This window comes from Bufo bufo, chromosome 2, assembly GCF_905171765.1.
Source record: "Bufo bufo chromosome 2, aBufBuf1.1, whole genome shotgun sequence".
Classification (NCBI taxonomy): domain Eukaryota; kingdom Metazoa; phylum Chordata; class Amphibia; order Anura; family Bufonidae; genus Bufo; species Bufo bufo.
This window is the reverse complement of record NC_053390.1, coordinates 42,066,716-42,088,760: the sequence shown is the minus strand read 5'-3', so window position 1 is coordinate 42,088,760 and position 22,045 is coordinate 42,066,716.

The window sequence follows — 22,045 nt, the reverse complement described above, 5'->3', positions numbered from 1 at the left end:
ATAGCAGTACAGTACATGTAGTAAATGTAGATAACAGTACAGTACATGTAGTACAGGAAGAGAGCAGTACAGTACATGTAGTACAGGTAGAGAGCAGTACAGTACATGTAGTACAGAAGGAGAGCAGTACAGTATATGTAGTAAATGTAGACAGCAATACAGAACATGTAGTACAGGAAGAGAGCAGTACAGTACATGTAGTACAGGAAGAGAGCAGTACAGTACATGTAGTACACGTAGAGAGCAGTACAGTACATGTAGTACAAGTAGAGAGCAGTACAGTACATGTAGTACAGGTAGAGAGCAGTACAGTACATGTAGTAAATGTAGACAGCAATACAGAACATGTAGTACAGGAAGAGAGCAGTACAGTATATGTAGTACAAGTAGAGAGCAGTACAGTACATGTAGTACAGGTAGAGAGCAGTACAGTACATGTAGTAAATGTAGACAGCAATACAGAACATGTAGTACAGGAAGAGAGCAGTACAGTATATGTAGTACAAGTAGAGAGCAGTACAGTACATGTAGTACAGGAAGAGAGCAGTACATGTAGTACAGGAAGAGAGCAGTACAGTATATGTAATACAGATAGAGAGCAGTACAGTATATGTAATACAGATAGAGAGCAGTGCAGTACATGTAGTAGCAGTGCAGTACATGTAGTATAGGAAGAGGGCAGTACAGTATATGTAGCACAAGTAGAGAGCAGTACAGTACATGTAGTACAGGAAGAGAGCAGTACAGGACGTGTAGTACAGGTAACAGTATATGTATTATAGATGGGTATTTTTATGTTCATTATGCCTACCCTACAGCAGATGTTCACTATTAAATTTCCCAATGTCATCCATCTATATAACCAGAGAAATTCAAATAGTGAGGCTACTTTCACACTAGCGTTAATATTTTCCAGTATTGAGATCCGTCATAGGGGCTCAATACCGGAAAAAAACGCTTCAGTTTTGTCCCCATTCATTGTCAATTGGGACAAAACGTAACTGAACAGAACGGAGCGCTCCAAAATACATTCCGTTCCGTTCTCATACCGGAGAGCAGCATGCTGCAGTTTGCTTTCCATCCTGGCATGCGGAGCAAAACTGATCCGTCATGACCCCCAATGCAAGTCAATGCGGACGGATCCGTTTTCTCTGACACAATATAAAACGGATCCGTTCCCCATTGAACGGAGTTCATGACGGATCCGTCTTGACTATGTTAAAGATAATACAACCGGATCTGTTCATAACGGATGCAGACGGTTATATTATCGGTAACTGAAGCGTTTTTGCTGAACCCTGCCGGATCCTGCAAAAACGCTGGTGTAAAGGTAGCCTAAAAGCAAAAAAAATATTTAATAAAATGTTTACATAGAAAATGAAGCCTGGGTAGGAATCCCATGTGCTCTGTCAGTCTAGGTCTGGTGGGATGCATCTCAGTTTTTGGCCTCTTCCTTACTACAAATGAAATCATTTGCAGGAGATGTGATATAATAACAGCGCGCTGCACCAGGAATAGGCCGGCACCAGAGGGGTAATGTATTTAGGATAAAACGGCAGGTGCCTCTTATTTCGTCAGGCTCGCCATAGCTCACTGGCCTGCAATCTGTAGCTTAGAAAATACTTAGGGCGTCCCCCATTATGGATGAATTACGGCTTACATAGACCAAGCGGAAGAATCGCCCCTCATGCCTTCAGTCTGTTAAATAAAATCCATCCGAGTGAACTCACTCACACGTAAGTCTCCATAACCCAAAAAAAAACAATGTCGCATAATCTACTCTGCTGCATTCCAGCCTCTGACATCAAAATCAGATATTTCTTAAAAAGTTCAACATAGATCCCCAGCTATCATATGCTGTAACCCGTCTGCAAGTGTTCAATTTCCCTGCACTGCCACCACAGGAGAAATGAAGTATTACACAGCAGTTCTCATTCAAATCAATGGATTGTACACTGCGTGCAGAATTATTAGGCAAATGAGTATTTTGACCACATCATCCTCTTTATGCATGTTGTCTTACTCCAAGCTGTATAGGCTCGAAAGCCTACTACCAATTAAGCATATTAGGTGATGTGCATCTCTGTAATGAGAAGGGGTGTGGTCTAATGACATCAACACCCTATATCAGGTGTGCATAATTATTAGGCAACTTCCTTTCCTTTGGCAAAATGGGTCAAAAGAAGGACTTGACAGGCTCAGAAAAGTCAAAAATAGTGAGATATCTTGCAGAGGGATGCAGCACTCTTAAAATTGCAAAGCTTCTGAAGCGTGATCATCGAACAATCAAGCGTTTCATTCAAAATAGTCAACAGGGTCGCAAGAAGCGTGTGGAAAAACCAAGGCGCAAAATAACTGCCCATGAACTGAGAAAAGTCAAGCGTGCAGCTGCCAAGATGCCACTTGCCACCAGTTTGGCCATATTTCAGAGCTGCAACATCACTGGAGTGCCCAAAAGCACAAGGTGTGCAATACTCAGAGACATGGCCAAGGTAAGAAAGGCTGAAAGACGACCACCACTGAACAAGACACACAAGCTGAAACGTCAAGACTGGGCCAAGAAATATCTCAAGACTGATTTTTCTAAGGTTTTATGGACTGATGAAATGAGAGTGAGTCTTGATGGGCCAGATGGATGGGCCCGTGGCTAGATTGGTAAAGGGCAGAGAGCTCCAGTCCGACTCAGACGCCAGCAAGGTGGAGGTGGAGTACTGGTTTGGGCTGGTATCATCAAAGATGAGCTTGTGGGGCCTTTTCGGGTTGAGGATGGAGTCAAGCTCAACTCCCAGTCCTACTGCCAGTTTCTGGAAGACACCTTCTTCAAGCAGTGGTACAGGAAGAAGTCTGCATCCTTCAAGAAAAACATGATTTTCATGCAGGACAATGCTCCATCACACGCGTCCAAGTACTCCACAGCGTGGCTGGCAAGAAAGGGTATAAAAGAAGAAAATCTAATGACATGGCCTCCTTGTTCACCTGATCTGAACCCCATTGAGAACCTGTGGTCCATCATCAAATGTGAGATTTACAAGGAGGGAAAACAGTACACCTCTCTGAACAGTGTCTGGGAGGCTGTGGTTGCTGCTGCACGCAATGTTGATGGTGAACAGATCAAAACACTGACAGAATCCATGGATGGCAGGCTTTTGAGTGTCCTTGCAAAGAAAGGTGGCTATATTGGTCACTGATTTGTTTTTGTTTTGTTTTTGAATGTCAGAAATGTATATTTGTGAATGTTGAGATGTTATATTGGTTTCACTGGTAAAAATAAATAATTGAAATAGGTATATATTTGTTTTTTGTTAAGTTGCCTAATAATTATGCACAGTAATAGTCACCTGCACATACAGATATCCCCCTAAAATAGCCAAAACTAAAAATAAACTAAAAACTACTTCCAAAAATATTCAGCTTTGATATTAATGAGTTTTTTGGGTTCATTGAGAACATGGTTGTTGTTCAATAATAAAATTAATCCTCAAAAATACAACTTGCCTAATAATTCTGCACTCCCTGTATATATAAATCATGGGTCCTCCAGAGGGGGCAACACTTTTTTAAGTCCTGCTAATAGATAAAGGTCAAAAAAGCGGGTGTGCTTATACACGGCTTGTTTCCATGGTTACGACCACCCTGCAATCCATCAGTGGTGGTCGTGCTTCCACACAATATGGAAAAGCACCTGCCTCTCTGGTGGCCGGGATCGTGGGAGTGCATATAGGCTAGTGCTTTTTCCTATAGCGCGCAAGCACGACCACCACTGTTGGATTGTAGGGTGGTCGTAACCATGGAAATAAGCAGTGTATAATGTGATGGAAAAATGAATGAAACCAGCAAAGGAAGCAATATGGACAATCACAATACATTAGTAAGTGCCTTGTATTAACTTTCTCTACATAATAAATCCTATTTGCTGAAGTGAGACGACCCCTTTAAGGCTCCATAGGGGAAAGGTTGGAGGCCTCCTTTCACATTGGATTTTAAGACGTAGGATCTTGTGACGTTAAAGGGGTAATCATTGATGAAGGTCCCTGTCATTTTGAAATGCATTTCTTTTACCTTTATTGCTCCTATCTGCCGATCCGGGCTGTGGTCACCTGACCATGCAGCTCCTTCTTATTTCCTGTGATGGTAGCAATAGGGAAGTGTCTATGTAACTAGCTGAGTGGGAGGAGTTATAAACTAGCTGGGTGTTGTTAGGGGCGGAGCTGGAGGTGTGGCAGAGGAAGGAGAAGTGCATCCTGGGTTTGGTTGGATACAGGAACAGGAAGTGCTGCCTACAGGATGGAAACGCACCAGAGGGATCGGTTTACATGGTGAAAACGGGTCAGGAGAGTCCAAATTGAAAAAGGAAAAAACACGTGGAAGCTGTACATGAGGTAAGCAATGGCATGAGCAGATCTGTTAAAGAAACCCCTTTAAATGTCTATGGGCAGTGTACGCGAGTGATACGCATAATGTAGTAAATTTACATTGCGATTAAGCTCTGATGATCCTGATGGAGCCGCTAATGCCTCTAACCTTTCCATTTATTAAACTGTGTTCCCCTTTAGCACCGGGGACCCCGATACGGGTGTTTGAAGGATTTGCAGATTTTGCCGAGCACCTCGGGGTGATCCCGCTGTCCCATCAGACACATCAAGGCGACGAGGTTCACGCTAATGCAAAGTTTACATTTTTCATTTGAAAGGTCAAATATGGATTTATAATGAATAACAAATATGAAAGATGCTCAGGCTCCCATGGGAGTTGTAGTATCCGAACTAGAACAATAGCTAGAAGAATTAGGTGAATGCTACCGAACAGGGCAAAGATGGGAAACAAGACCTGAGAAGCACGAAGGAAGCTGTTTAATATGATGCATATTGGTCTCCTATCACTTTAAATGGCCAGGATGAGGGGTAGGCACAGTAGGCAGCTGCCCGGGGTGCTATTTATAGATAAAAATAGAAAAGAACAAAAAATGGCAATGGAAAGACCTATTAGCAAAACCTAGTAAAACCTCATAGCAACCAATCAGAGCGCAGCTTTTAATTCATAGTCTGCTTGTGAAAAATGAAATATTGGTTGCTATGGGCAACAAAGAAGTTTGTTTTTCATAAATCTGCCACAATGTTGCGATGATACAACCAATTGGACGCAGTGTTTTACACGTGTGTGGACATTACATACGTGTTAATCAGACCCTACTTTGCATGCTGCTGGGTGATTGGTGCCCGATAGCTGTGGGTTGAAAACATAGTTGCCAACAGTCCTGACGGTACCTGCAAATTCAGGCTTCTCTGAGCAAAAATATGGGTGGGGCTTACGCAAGCTTCACCCATAAGTGGGCAGTCCCACATGGTTTGGGTCGTTTCCCAGGGTGGGGGTCTATGTGTCCCTAATTTACCAACTGCAGTGTTGGTAAGTATGCAGAAGGTAGCAGAACGCTTTGTGAAACCCCTGCCTCGGATACCAAGAGGGGCATGTAGGAGGGTAAGAAACGTATGGGTCCGGCCTATGACCACTGCACTTTACCCCTCTCGGCTCTCAGAGGGGGCACAAACTTATTGGTCATGCACATTATGGTGGCACAGAGCTTGGCGGTTATACACACAGGATTTTGAGGCATCGAACTTGGTGGTTACTAATGCCAATGGTACCAGAGCCCTCTCTGTCATCCACAGGGGGTTGGAGAGGGCAGAAAGTGCTTCAGCAGTGCTCTTTAGGGCCACCCCCTTACAGGTCCCCTACTAGATACCAAATCGGCTCTTCTTTATGGTTGCTGGTTTTGATAGCCAGGACAGAAGGGCCATCAGTTTGATACCCCTGCAAGCTTTTTCCACGATCTTTGGGCCAGTTACTCAGCCCCTTTCTTGCTGATGATGCAGTTCCTCTGGAAAGAGTCCTAAACATGATCCACTAAGCCTCCGGTCCGGAAGAGCAAGTCTTATGCAGCATGGACAGGATGCACCGGTGTTGGAGAGAGATGCAGCTGAACCGAGGTTGCATAGCCGATGGTGAGGTAGATCTGTAGCTGTAGCAGAGTTGATGGTGCAGCAGCACTAATGAGGATGCATAGCAGATGCTGTAGCAGAATGGTGGATGTAGCAAGCTGTTGACGTAGTGTAGCAGATGATGTAGCAGAGCAGATGATGTAACAGAGCTGATGGTGTAGCCAAGCTGGTAGTGGAGATGAAGATGTAGTGGAGTTGATTATTTTGCGAGGATGATGATGTAGCAGAGTTGATGTTATGACAGAACTTTGAACTGCAGATGTAGTAAAGCTGCTGCTGGCTGAACAGTAGATGTAGAAGAGCTGATGGTGACTATAGTAGCAGAGCTGATGAAAAGACTAGCATAGGATGTGGCTTCCAAAAGAACTAACAAGCGGAGTTGCCATATACTTCCAGAATGTCTCGGTGGGATGACATCACTGCTGCATGCCAGATTGCTTCAACAAGCTGATGTGCAGAGGAAGGTGCAGGTACCAGCCAGTACCAAAGCCGACTTCAGATCCCAGTTTTAAAATTTAAAAATCAAATCGGATCTATGATCATGACCTATGTGTTATCATACAGTTCAATATTTGCACAGCATGCTGCAATCTCCTGAGCTCCCTCTAGTGGCGACTGATGGCATTTAAAAAGCAAAACCTAGCTGCAATTAAAATACACGTGTTCTCTGCATCAATATTCTGCAATGTTCTGATTTTTCTCAATTAGCACTTTCAGGGGAGATGCTGACATTAGTATCTGAATCATTTTACGTCCTGTAGCGAAGATCAACTCAATTACCATTTTAATTCATTTTAAATAACCCCACATTCATGATAGTTTATTCGTTCTGTCAAATACTGTAATTGCTTCTTTTATACAATACATCTTTATGAAAAGTAAATTTCACATGTTTATGATAGACATAATGAATTTACCTTGTATAATTGATGTATATTGGTTTTACTTCCTGATGCAGCATTGGATTCTGGGTGTCAATATTTACTTGAAAAATGCATACAAGATAACTACATTAAAAAGACAATCAATGAAGTATATATTCAGTTATAAACACCACTATATTGCTGCTATATGGATATACTCTAAGGAGCTAGACTTTCTATTCTAATAGTTGTTACTGGAAACAATCAGCAAGCTTGTAGACAAACTAATGAAGAGAGAGAGAGAGGGAGAGGGAGAGAGTTCATGCTCCTTGCATCAGATTATAATACATTAGCTGCTGTGATGACTGCATTTACCAGAATAGTGAGTGCAGCTCTGGAGTATAACACAGGATGTAACTCAGGATCAGTACAGGATAAGTAATGTAATGTATGTACACAGTGACTGCAGCAGCAGAATAGTGAGTGCAGCTCTGGAGTATAATACAGGTTGTAACTCAGGATCAGTACAGGATAAGTAATGTATGTACACAGTGACTCCACCAGCAGAATAGTGAGTGCAGCTCTGGAGTATAATACAGGATGTAACTCAGGATCAGTACAGGATAAGAAATGTAATGTATGTACACAGTGACTCCACCAGCAGAATAGTGAGTGCAGCTCTGGAGTATAATACAGGATGTAACTCAGGATCAGTACAGAATAAGTAATGTAATGTATGTACAAAGATGACTCGACCAGCAGAATAGTGAGTGCAGCTCTGGAGTATAATACAGGATGTAACTCAGGATCAGTACAGGATAAGTAATGTAATGTATGTACACAGTGACTGCAGCAGCAGAATAGTGAGTGCAGCTCTAGAGTATAATACAGGATGTAACTCAGGATCAGTACAGGGTAAGTAATGTATGTATACAGTGACTGCACCAGCAGAATAGTGAGTGCAGCTCTAGAGTATAATACAGGATGTAACTCAGGATCAGTACAGGATAAGTAATGTAATGTATATATACAGTTACTCCACCAGCAGAATCATGAGTGCAGCTCTGGAGTATAATACAGGATGTAACTCAGGATCAGTACAGGATAAGTAATGTAATGTATGTACAAATATGACTCGACCAGCAGAATAGTGAGTGCAGCTCTGGAGTATAATACAGGATGTAACTCAGGATCAGTACAGGATAAGTAATGTATGTACACAGTGACTGCACCAGCAGAATAGTGAGTACAGCTCTGGAGTATTGTACAGGATGCAATTCAGTATCAGTACAGAATAAATAATGTAATGTATGTACACAGTGACTGCACCAGCAGAATAGTGAGTGCAGCTCTGGAGTATTGTACAGGATGTAACTCAGTATCAGCACAGGATACGTAATGTAATGTATTTTCACAGGTAGACACTTTTTTATGTAGTTAAGGCTACTTTCACACTTGCTTTCAGAGCGGGTCCGTCTGATGTCTGCACAGACGGATCCGCTCCTATAATGCAGACGTTTGGATCCGTTCAGAACGGATCCGTCTGCATTATAGTTTAAAAAAAATTCTAAGTGTGAAAGTATTTCAGACGGATCCGTCCAGACTTTACATTGAAAGTCAATGGGGGACGGATCCGTTTGAAAATTGAGCCATATAGTGTCAACTTCAAACGGATCCGTCCCCCATTGACTTACATTGTAAGTCTGGACGGATCCGCTTGCCTCCGCACGGCCAGGCGGACACCAGAACGCTGCAAGCTGCGTTCAGGTGTCCGCTTGCTGAGCGGAGCGGAGGCTGAACACTGCCAGACTGATGCATTCTGAGCGGATCCGCCTCCACTCAGAATGCATTAGGGCTGGACGGATGCGTTCGGGGCCGCTTGTGAGACCCTTCAAACGGAGCTCACAAGCGGAACCCCGAACGCTAGTGTGAAAGTAGCCTTAGGATTTTATGTAGATGCTAATTTAAATGACATTAGCATCCTATCACTATACGTAGTAGATGCATTATAGCACTATGTAAATCACAGCTCTGCCTTCACACAACCCCACTCCTAACCTGGCACTATGTATCAGCCCCAGGCCCCTGCATACAATATCTTAGCACCTGATAAGGAGCAGCACTGTGGTACAGAGAGGACAAAGACCAAGTGGACCCTTCGTCCTCGAGTTTTTTCCACTTCTCAAAGTAGAACATCTGATGGATGCACATACAAGTATCTGTCAGGAGAGATGCACATCAGTCACTTCTATGCACCACTCGTCTTGAAATTCAGTACCTAAACCATCTGTCTCATTCCCTCAGGGACGTGTCAAGATTCCCAAGAAAATGCTTCTCCAAACATCATGTCGCAGCTTCTGCTTACACAATAAGCGTAAAGATGCTTGAGCGCAGCACGTTCTATCAGCCATATGTTCTTGTGCACTTTTCCCTTGACTAATAGAGCCTTACATTAAGCTCCAATCTGCTACATAATAGTAGACTTACACATACGCCCATTACGTAGCTGAGTGGCATACCAGGGTATTGGTAATTTGGGGAAAAAATGAGCATGTCTTGTCGTTGTTTCTGCAAGGAAACTGCAGTAGGTATCTACGCGCAGATAAGCGTGATCCACAGCATGCAAGCTGCAAAACTGCAGCAGAAAATCTAGGGGTCAGCCTCGAAATTTTGCCATGGATTGCACAGCAAATATACTCCTATACTCAGCTATCTCCGTCAGTCCCCTAGAGCAGGGGTCAGCAACCTGAAGCACTCCAGCTGTTGTGAAACTACAATTCCCAGCGTTCTGAGGAGGGCAGAGGAAGTATGCATGCTGGGAGTAGTAGTTTCCAGAGGTTGCCTACCCCTGCTGTAGAGAATGAATGGAACGTGCACGACCAGACGCTCCATTCATTTCAAGGGGACAAATGTGATACAGGGCCCCCATTTTCGTGATCATGCGGCAACAATGGCCTGCAGTGGAACCTCCTTCCCTGGTCATCAACACTCTTACTGGACGAAAATGTACAGAGAAAGACTGCGCTGCAAGAGGAAAATCTTCTCCATGTATAAAGTTCGTTTTTTGAATCTTCAACTAGTAGGATCACATGCCACCTCACAGTCCAACATTAGTGTGCAAACCTGTAGATGATGAGAAAACGCACTATGGTGTAGCAGGTTCCAAGCATCTAACGCTCCATGTGAACAGGTTATACTCACAGGATTCCTGGTAAGTGAAGGCGTGTAGAAATCTCGATGGTATCAAGGTAGAACTCTACTAAAAGAGAGGACTATAGCGTAGTATGTCACAACACTTGGTCTGCCTGCAAACAGATTATACTCACAGGGCTTCACTTGTCAGGTGCGTATGTAAAATCTATTGTAGACTGCTCAGATCCTGGATTACAGCTAACATCGATGTCCAAAACCTCCCAGGGAAAAGGTCGCAAGAGAAGTATGTGCGCACCAAAGGTCAGATAAAAACTATTTAATATTGGCAAAAAGTACAACTATAAAACATATAAAAATCTGGAGTATTGCCCGACCCGGGTTTCGCGATGATGCTTCAGCCCCAGACGAAGCATCATCGCGAAACCCGGGTCGGGCAATACTCCAGATTTTTATATGTTTTATAGTTGTACTTTTTGCCAATATTAAATAGTTTTTATCTGACCTTTGGTGCGCACATACTTCTCTTGCGACCTTTTCCCTGGGAGGTTTTGGACATCGATGTTAGCTGTAATCCAGGATCTGAGCAGTCTACAATAGATTTTACATACGCACCTGACAAGTGAAGCCCTGTGAGTATAATCTGTTTGCAGGCAGACCAAGTGTTGTGACATACTACGCTATAGTCCTCTCTTTTAGTAGAGTTCTACCTTGATACCATCGAGATTTCTACACGCCTTCACTTACCAGGAATCCTGTGAGTATAACCTGTTCACATGGAGCGTTAGATGCTTGGAACCTGCTACACCATAGTGCGTTTTCTCATCATCTACAGGTTTGCACACTAATGTTGGACTGTGAGGTGGCATGTGATCCTACTAGTTGAAGATTCAAAAAACGAACTTTATACATAGAGAAGATTTTCCTCTTGCAGCGCAGTCTTTCTCTGTACATTTTCGTCAAGTAATAGACTTTTCCCACATTGTCTTTGGATTTGCAGCGCTAGAGGAGACTAGTATATTTTTCAGAGACTCTTACTGGAGGAGGCTCCAGTAAGAGTGTTGATGACCAGGGAAAATGGTTCCAAGATTGCTAAGGTGTAGTTGTCATCGTGGTATCTCCTCCACGTAGCTCACACAGTGTACGGCCACTCTCAGCTTACAGCCTGCGTGCACACTCTACACAGTCACAGTATCCCTCTCCATTCTCCACATGACGCAAAGTATTGCACACAGTCTGTCATAGAAGTTACAGAGCTTTATCATACACAGGCCCCAGCCTATAGCACACTGTGCTGCCCACGTAAGGCCCTGAGGTGGCGCACTTTTGTTGCTACTCACCTCCACTGCTAGCTAGCTACACGCAGGAATATGCAACACCTCCTAGTTCTCTCAAGTGTTGTGTCCCTCTCCCCTGCATCTCCTGGCCACAATGCTCTGCCTTCCTTTGGGGGACATGCTAGTTTCAATGGTCCAGTGCCATGACCCTAACGCAGCCACAATACCAGTCAGTTAACCCTTTGCTGCCATCAACGGTTCATATAATACAATGCAATACACATACTACAAAGTGCATTTGTTAGGTTAACTGATGTGGTCCATCAGTAATCAGTGGGAACCATTTCCAATAAAAAGCCCCTTCACACCCTATCCAAGGTATATGGCTCTTCAGAACACTGTCATAGGCTACATGTGACATCACCTTTTAAATCCCATCATGGCTACAATACATAGGGTGCTACCCACAGCAATGTGTAGCTGGCCAGCTAAGATCTGTCCTAGGTTGCTAACATAGCTCATATGTTTATACAGCTAGACCTGCCAATAACCTTAATACAGTTCCTATGTTTGTGTGTTAAAGACAAAAGCAGAGTTATTTACAGTGACTTCATGTCTGGATGTCATATAACTGTTATATATATTGTGTTCACAGAAGCAGAAAAGATAATATGCCTTTAAGATTCATTATATGGATGTGAGGTAAGCTCAATGACACAGCAGAAACAACAGGAAGCATAGAGTTAAACTGTTCTTGCTGGGCAGGAGTCTAGACCAATCACAGCCAGCCTCACACACAGCAGGAGTCTTGGCCAATCACAGCCAGCCTCACACACAGCTTGTGTGGGAAATTCCCCTAGCAGGAGCTGCTAGAAATTATTATTCACCAGAGAGAGAAGCTGAACAGACATTCACTCCACTAAGAGCTGTGTTTTATAAAAGCAGAGAGGCCAAAATAGGTATTTAAAACAGTTATATAATGTTCCTACTGTTAATTAAGTGATTAGAACTGTATACTGAACGAGTTATATGTGTGTTTACTTACAGTTCCACCAATTGCAAACTACAAAGTTCACAATCCAAATTCAAATTCCATATTGCAATCCAAATTACAGATACTGAAGAGAGAAATATATCCACGATTTTATGTTGAATGACAAGATTGAACAGTTGAACCACCATCTTATGCATACCACCATTTTGTGATACCTTATTCAACACGTGTTTTGTACATGGACTATCTGCTGCGGAGGCGGCAGTGTTATATATGAAGTTAATAAAGAAGTTATTTCAAGCATTTGGTGTGCTCTTTAAACCTACTGTTTCCATGGAACGGCGCTAGAGGAATTACAGAGTAATAGACAGTCTGGTTAGACTAAAAGTCAGAGATACCAAAATTCGTCTAATGCCACAGCGCAAAAGGCACTTCATAGTGCTGCGCCTGCCCCATAATGCACATTATACCTTGTTACCTCATCGGCGTCGCTCTGTGGTATCAGACAGATAACATGGCATACCACGTGGCATTACACATTACATATCATACAAGGGTACACGCTACATGGCACTGTAAATCTGTAAAGAATATGTTTTCTTTCCACGCAGATTTAATGAATCTATAGCAGACATCCTCAAACTGCGGCCCTCCAACTGTTGTAAAACTACAACTTCCACATTGCCTTGCTGTAGGCTGATACCTGTAGGCTGTTTGGGCATGCTGGGAGTTGTAGTTTTGCAACAGCTGGAGGGCCGCAGTTTGAGGATGCCTGATCTATAGCAATCAACTGATTGGAAGAAAATGCAGCAGTACTTACATTTATAGAGTTTATATAAATATGTGAAGTTGTATTCAAGTAAGGAAGAACTATGGACAAGTAAGAGAAATTTTATTACCAGCACTACCCTGACAAATGGAACATTGGAAGAATGCATTAGGTGGTAAAGTAAGATAAGAAACCGTGGGGCGTGGCCGGATGCCGGGGGAGGCGGACGCCTGTATTCAGAGCTCTGTGCCGTGTGGATTTTAGCGTCTCACAGCAAACATCCAAGGTGAAATTTTCAGCTCCTGGGTATTCCATGATGATGACTAGATGGAGGAAGAAAGGCGCAAACCCCAAGAAAATGACAGCGTTTTTTCCACCAGCGCCGGGCTTAACCCAAGATGGCGGCACTTCCCGCCATTCGGATGGCGCACCTCACTCCTGAGCGGGATCCTCTAGCTCCTACTCGCCGAAACCATCACCCGAAGGAGCACATAACAAGCGACAAAGCCTGGCTCCACATGATAACCGTTCTCAGGGGTTGGTGAGTACTGACTTTTCATTGTTAACGCCCGAAAAAAGCGGGTCACACAGAGAACCAAACAGCATGAATATCTCTTTAGCAACTCTGCAAAACATGTTCAAAGACCTTAAAGAGTCTATTCTAAGGGACTTTAGAGAAACCATTTCTACCATCCATACTGACCTGATTTCATTTGGGGAGCGTATGGCTCATTTGGAGAAGAAGATGGAGCAATTTGTATCTGCACATAACACTCTTGTAGACGGCCACAATGTAGCTTAAGACGCGTTAGCCATAATTAAAGTAAAGATTGCGGACCTTGAAGATCACTCCAGGCGAAACAACATAAGATTCAGAAATATTCCAGAAACTATACAAGACTCCCAACTCAAAGAATACATTACAGACTTGATAGTGGCATATATACCAGATACTCCCAACCCCGAGCTGATAATTGATAGGGCACATAGAATCCCTAAGCCAAAAGCCTTACCAACCTCGGTACCTAGAGACGTTCTAGCAAGAATTCCTTTTTTTTCATCTAAAAGAGTTAGTGATGAAGGCAGCCCAGAAAAAAATGGCTATTCCAGAGAGATTTCAAAATGTGACATTATACACAGATCTGTCTCCAGCGACTCTGGCAAGGAGAAGAGAATATATTCAATACACCAAGGCCCTCAGGCAAAACAACATACCCTATAAATGGGGTTACCCTGTTAAGCTAATTGTGCGCATGAATAACTCTACTCATATTCTGTCTTCTCCATCTGAAGCTGCTGAATGACTTCTTAAATGGAACATCACCCTGTCACAAGAAGGGGATAAACTGAAAGAGTTGAATTCGACCTCCTCTCCTCCAAGAAAGAAACCAGCAACGTTACCTCAGGAGTGGACAAAGGTTGGAGCAACCTCACCCTAACTACTTGAAAGATCACCACCTTGGATCTTTTGTTCCTTATTTTTCTATCCACATAAAAATCCACACTATGGCACCAATTAAGATCTTGTGTCTACCTGTCCCTAATCCAACTTCTTTTCTCACCTCCTAAAAGAAGTGTCTATCTGACTCATGTTTGGACTTTGGGTCCGAGTTGGACCATTGTTTTTGTTTCTTCTGTTTTTCCTTTATATTTTTTACAATAGGTTTTCTATCTACGGATGTCACCTTGATGCTCTGGACCAGAAGAAATCTATCGCAAGAATGGACACTTTTCATTGTAGTTACAATACCAAGTCAGTATTCATGGACCTATTAACAATTGCATAGGTCTCCTCATAGTGTCCTGTGTACACACATATTTTTATTGAGTTTTCAGTTTTTTCTACGATGGGGGTTAAAATGTTGTCCCTAAATGTAAAGGGCTTGAACAATCCCTTTAAAAGGTCAACTCTATGGACAGAAATCAGGAAACAGAAATGTGATATCATACAGGTGAAACTTGAAAAATTTGAATATCAAAGTTCCTTTATTTCAGTAATGCAACTTAAAAGGTGAAACTAACATATGAGATAGACTCATTACATGCAAAGTGAAATATCTCAAGCCTTTACTTGTTATAATTTGGATGATTATGGCTTACAGCTTATAAAACCCCAGTCACAATTTTGAGGCCCCCTTTGCTCAGGGGGTATGGATTAATTAGCTGACTAGAGTGTGACACTTTGAGCCTAGAATATTGAACCTTTTCACAAAATTCTAATTTTAAGCTGCATTAATGCAATTCCTTTTCATTTGCATTACTGAAAAAAATGGACTTTTGCACAATATTCAAATTTTTCGAGTTTCACCTGTATATGTATTCAAGAATCCCATCTGACTCACATAGGTTACACCACCCTTCTTTCCCTCATTTATATTTTGATCATGCTATACATAAAGAGGGGTGGCGTTATCATAGGTTTTTGAAATTCCATTTATTTTCAATTATCAATAAAACATTAATAAATGAGGATGGTCGATATATAATAATAATAATATGTACTATTAATAACGTTTTATTCACTATAGTTAATCTATATGCTCCCAACAATCCCCAATTAAGTTTTATAAAAAAGATTGTCAATACAGCCCAAGATATCAAGCTCTGCAGAGATTTTAATATTTGCCCAGATCCCTTGATTGATAGGTCACGACGCCCAACTAACCCACTGAACCAACCTACCCTGCAAGAATACCTGTTTAGTGAAGGTCTTTTTGACATATGGCGCTCTCTACATGCTAATGAAAAAGATTTCCCTTTTTTTTCTCGCCATCACAACTCCTTCTCAATGGTTACTCCAAAAGATAATTTCAGCCGGCATCTTGAATATCACCTGGTCAGATCATGCACCCATAACTCTTGTGATACGCGAACAATTTCATAATACGGTCTATTCCCCATGGAGGCTAAACAATTCTCTACTTCAATTGTCACCAGTTCAAACAGAAACTACTAATGCTTTGAAAGAATTCTTTTAACTCAATGATAATGGTTCAGTCTTAGATACTACATTATGGAATGCCCATAAGGCATTTATTAGAGGTAATTTTCTGAAACATGCCGCCACACAAAAGAAAATTAGGTAAGAAATTACTAACTCTTTACTTTCTTCTATTCAAGATCTGGAGAAAAAATATAAAGAATCTCTCAACCCAATGATAGGGGACAATCTAAAAACGGCTAGACACCATTTATATCTACATCTACGTAATAAATATGAATTCCATCTGAGGAAACTTAGAGCAGATCATTATTGGCAAGGCAACAAAGCTTCTAAACTAGTATCTAATAGAATAAAAAAAAAGAGAAGCCAAAACTAAAATACCTTTTTACTATGACAAAAATTTTAAAAAAATATTTCACCTCAAACTAATCTCAGGAGAATTTGCCACATATTATGCTGATTTATATCATCTGGAAACATCCCCGGATACCTTTCAACCAAATCTGACACACATCAACAGATTTCTCGAGGGGATCTTCCTCCCCTCATTGTCTCCTCAGAATTTTCAAAAAATAAATAAGATAACTTCAGAAGTACTTAAAGTCATATATACATTAAAGACGACAGGCCCGTGTGGCCTCTCCGATGAATACTATAGAACATTCTCCTCTCTACTTGCCCCTTTTTTGATTAGAACATTTAACTTACTAGCAGAACAAGGAAAAATTCCCCATGATATGCTACGGGCCCTAGTTATTACATTACCTAAACCTGGCAAACCAGCTGACATTCCATCCAACTATAGACCAATATCTTCACTCAACTCTGACCTTAAAATGTATGCTAAGATCCTAGCAGAAAGAATTGTTAATATCTAACCATCTCTCATTTATAGTGATCAAATTGGATTCATTCAAAATAGACAGTCATCTGACGGCACTAGGCGATTTATTGATCTGATGGATATGGCCTGCTGCTCTCGAACGCCTTCTCTGCTTCTATATTTGGATGCAGAGAAGGCGTTTGACAGGATACATTGGGGGTATGTGAAAGAGACATTGAAGAAATTTTGATTTTCCGGCTTCTTTCTCTCAGCCGTGATGGCTTTCTACTCAGATCCATGTGCTTCAGTATGCTCATCAGGCTTTTTATCTGAGCCTTTTAAAATAAAAAATGGAACCAGACAAGGTTGTCCTCTGTCACCATTAATTTTTGCTTTATCAATGGAACCGTTTGCTGAACATATAAGATCCTCACCGTACTTTAAAGGTATTTCAATAGGTTCTCAGGAACATCGCATTGGTCTGTTTGCCGATAATGTTCTTAACATCGCCTCAAACCCTCAGATATTGAAAACTGCTCAGATAGATCCTCTTATTCGTATTGTTAACCTATGACACTATGATCTGAATAAGGAGCTCTCTGATACCCAATGGCGTGAAGCCTTTACTGCTATTTGTAAATTGTCAAGATGTGCAGGGCACCTTGAGGGAGCGAGAACGATCTTGTACAGATGGTACAAAACACCTCAGCACTTGAATAAGATCTTTCTGGAACTCTCACTATTGAGTTGGCGTTGCCAGGCCTCCTAAGGGTCCTACCTTCATATGTGGTGGGATAGTCCCTCTATAGATCAACTATGAGCTCATTTCAATGATCTGTAATTACACAATTGCGCCTACCCCTGAATTGGCCCTACTATTCATAGGAATAAATGCTTTCCATGATCATCACAAGTCAATCATTATCCACTGCATTGTAGCAGCTCTCAATAAAATTGCCCTATGTTGGAAAGAAAACAATCTCCCTTCTATTCATAGAGTCACCAGAGAAGTAGACAATAATTGCTGGTTCGAAGGTGTTTGGGCATCATCAAGTAACAAAAGAATCTATATTCCGGCACAGATGGAAAGCCTGGCTCGACAACAAAATGTGCAATATTCCTTTATTAGAAAGTAGACCTATTTGGTTTACAACTTCCCTTCTTCACTAGCATATTCGTGCATGCAATACCTGTGTGAAGTCCATTACTCCACCCCCCACAATACTCCTTTCCCCTTTCTACCCTTCCCATCCTGCCCGTCCCGCAACCCCCTCTTCTTTACCTCCCTTCCTCTCCTTTCCCTTCCACATATTCTCAATCTTAGATTGCATTCATAAGACTCATTATTGACTTATCCATGCACTTGTAACTTGATGACATTCTTACTAGACTTTTTCACATTGTATATGATATGTAATGTGTGTACTCAGAAATGCTTCCAGTTGTTTCTTACATTTTGTAATTATACTTATTTTATTAAAAAAAACTATTGTTAAAAAAAAAAAAAAAAAAGAAGCCGTAGTAGAAGCCTGTCATCATATCTACTGGTGTGTTAGGAAGGTTAACTGGGAAGAAACCTTAGAGAAGGTGAGCAGGCATGGAAGGTTAGGGTTCCTTGGAGGAGGAGACAACTTAAGTTAAAGTACCTTGGAGGAGACATGGAGTGTTAGGCATCCTTGGGGGGAGGAGATATGGAAGGTTAGGCTATCTTGGAAAAATAAGACATGGAGGGTAAGAGTACCTTGGAGGAAGTGATATGGAAGGTTAGAGTTCACTGGGGGAAGAGACATGAAGGACTATTGTATCTTGAAGGAAAAGAGACATGGAGGGTTAGAGTACCCTGGAGGAAGAGGCATGGATGATAGTGTGTCTAGAAGGAAGAGACAGGGTAAGTTAGCATATCTTGGAGGAAACATGGATGGTTAGGCAATTTTGAAGGAGGAGAGTGGCGAGATGGAAGGGTTGAGTACCTTGGAGAAGCCATGGAGGATTAGGGAGCCTTGTAGAAGGAGAAATTGAGGATTAGAGTACCTTGGAGGAAGAGATATTGGGGTTAGAGTACCTTAAAGTAGGAGACATGAAGGTTTAGGTTATTTTTTAGAAGGAGATATGGAGCATTCGGGTCCTTGGAGGAGGAGACATGGAGGGTTATGGAATATTGAACTTATTTTGTTCCTGGTGTGAAAAAGGAGGAATTATCTCTTACTTGTCACGGCAGCTACTGCAAGTTGAGAGAATTTATTCTGCAGGTCGGTGGATCCATTGGCGATATGGTGATTCTGGTAATGTTGGGAGATGCTCCTGGTACAGGGAAGTTGCTGATAGGTTGGTGACGGTGTCCTGGAAAATCAGAATTAGTGTCCTGAGATATTTGTCTCCATGAGTGGCGCAGTATGGCTGGGGATTTTTTAAAAATATTTATTGGTAATAACAGAGGCTGCCGTGGTCTTCATTTCCCACCTCACTCAGTGGCCTCTACAATCCCTGTAGTCATGTCGATGATAGCATTCTGTGTTTTCACAGACTAGACGAGCACTGCTTGCTGCTCTTTCCTGATACACTAGTGGATGCTGGCTGCTCTGCTATTTTCCCACAGTCATCTCTGTCGGGGTGGAATGCATAACTGATACTTAGAATGGATTAGTTATGCCATTCAATATGAATTACTTTGTACACTCTATTTTTGTGCCTGGGGTTGCTGTCCAGTTTGAAAACAGCTTTTCATCTTGTAGGAACCCCCACCCCCAACATCTCATTGTAGGTGGTCAAACTGCAGGAAACTAAGGTTACATAAAGGAAATCTAAGGTTGTATAAAGACTCTCATAGGCCATAGAAATGCATTGTGTCACATGCAACCTAAAAGCTGTTTGCAGTCTGTGAATGAGAACACTCTTGTTTCCATTCAGAGGCAGTAGTCCTGTCTTAGCTGAGAAGTGGGTACAATTGTATCCAGTCTAGACAATACTCTGCGAGCTAAACAGCTCGGACGCCAGACTGATACATTGTAACAAACTAGTACAGTTGTATCCAGTCTAGACAACGCTCTGTGAGCTAAACAGCCCGGACTCCAGACTGATACATTGTAACAAACTAGTACAGTTGTATCCAGTCTAGACAATGCTCTGTGAGCTAAACAGCTCGGACGCCAGACTGATACATTGTAACAAACTAGTACAGTTGTATCCAGTCTAGACAATGCTCTGTGAGCTAAACAGCCCGGACTCCAGACTGATACATTGTAACAAACTAGCACAGTTGTATCCAGTCTAGACAATGCTCTGTGAGCTAAACAGCCCGGACTCCAGACTGATACATTGTAACAAACTAGCAGAGTTGTATCCAGTCTAGACAATGCTCTGTGAGCTAAACAGCCTGGACTCCAGACTGATACATTGTAACAAACTAGCACAGTTGTATCCAGTCTAGACAATGCTCTGTGAGCTAAACAGCCCGGACTCCAGACTGATACATTGTAACAAACTAGCACAGTTGTATCCAGTCTAGACAATGCCCTGTGAGCTAAACAGCCCGGACTCCAGACTGATACATTGTAACAAACTAGCACAGTTGTATCCAGTCTAGACAATGCTCTGTGAGCTAAACAGCCCGGACTCCAGACTGATACATTGTAACAAACTAGCACAGTTGTCTAGACTGGATACAACTGTGCTGGTTTGTTACAATGTCTTACTCAGGACTCAAGTGAATGGGTCCGCATCCGTGATATGGTTAGTACACGGCCAGTGCCCGTATATTGCGGACCTACTGTTTGTGGGCCACAATATGGACACGGCCGGCACATGGTCGTGTGCATGAGGCCTTAGGCTGTTTTCACACCGTTTTTTTTCAGGCTTTTGCCTTTTTCACAGTATTTTTTTGCAGTCTTTTATTGGGTCTTTTACAGCTTTTTTATGCGGCCAGATGTTATGTTAACCCCTTATGGACACAAGACGTACCGGTACGGCGTAGTTCCCGAGTCCTTAAGGACACATGACGTACCGGGACGTCATGTGGTGTTCCGATCACCGCCGCCCGGCGGGCGGTGATCGGAGCAAGGTGCCTGCTCAAATTATTGAGCAGGCACCTCGGCTAAATGCGCGGGGGATTCCCGTGACCCCCCCGTGTCGGCGATCGCCGCAAACCGCAGTTCAATTCAGACCTGCGGTTTGCGGTTTTTACCTGGTGCGGCGGTGGTGCCATTGGGTCCCCATGGGGCTGTGGGGGGGACCCGATGGCATGGAAGGCAGCGCGATGCCTTCCTGAGGCATCTGCGTTGCCTTCCGGTGAAGAGCCTGTGAGATCCAGCCCCCTGGATCTCACAGGCCCAGGAAGCTGTATGAGTAATACACACAGTATTACTCATACAGCCAATGCATTCCAATACAGAAGTATTGGAATGCATTGTAAAGGAATATACCCCCAAAAGTTCAAGTCCCAAAGTGGGACAAAAAAGAAAGTGAAAAAAAAAGTTGAAAAATAAAGTTTTCCCAAAAGAAAATTAAAAGTTTCATGTAAAAATAAACAAAAATTTTCCCCAAATAAAGTTAAAAAAAATTGGTAAAAAATAGGGGGGGGGGGGAAAGTATACATATTAGGTATCGCCGCGTCCATATCGACCGGCTCTATAAACATATCACATGACCTAACCCCTCAGATGAACAGCGTAAAAAATAAAAAAATAAAAACTGTGCTAAATAAACAATTTTTTGTCACCTTACATCACAAAAAGTACAACAGCAAGCGATCAAAAAGGCGTTTACCCACCAAAATAGTACCAATCTAACCGTCACCTCATCCCGCAAAAAATGAGCCCCTACCTGAGATAATCGCCCAAAAAATAAAAAAAACTATGGCTCAGAATATGGAGACACTAAAACATCATTTCTTTTTGTTTGGAAAAAGCTGTTATTGTGTAAAACTTACATAAATGAAAAAAAAAGTATACATATTTGGTATCGCTGCGTCCGTATCGACCGGCTCTATAAAAATATCACATGACCTAACCTCTCAGATGAACACCGTAAAAAATAAAAAATAAAAACTGTGCTAAATAAACCTTTTTTTTGTCACCTTATATCACAAAAAGTGTAATAGCAAGCGATCAAAAAGTCATATGCACCCCAAAATAGTGCCAATCAAACCGTCATCTCATCCCGCAAAAAATGAGACCCTACCTAAGATAATCGCCCAAAAAACAGAAAAAATTATGGCTCTCAGACTATGGAAAC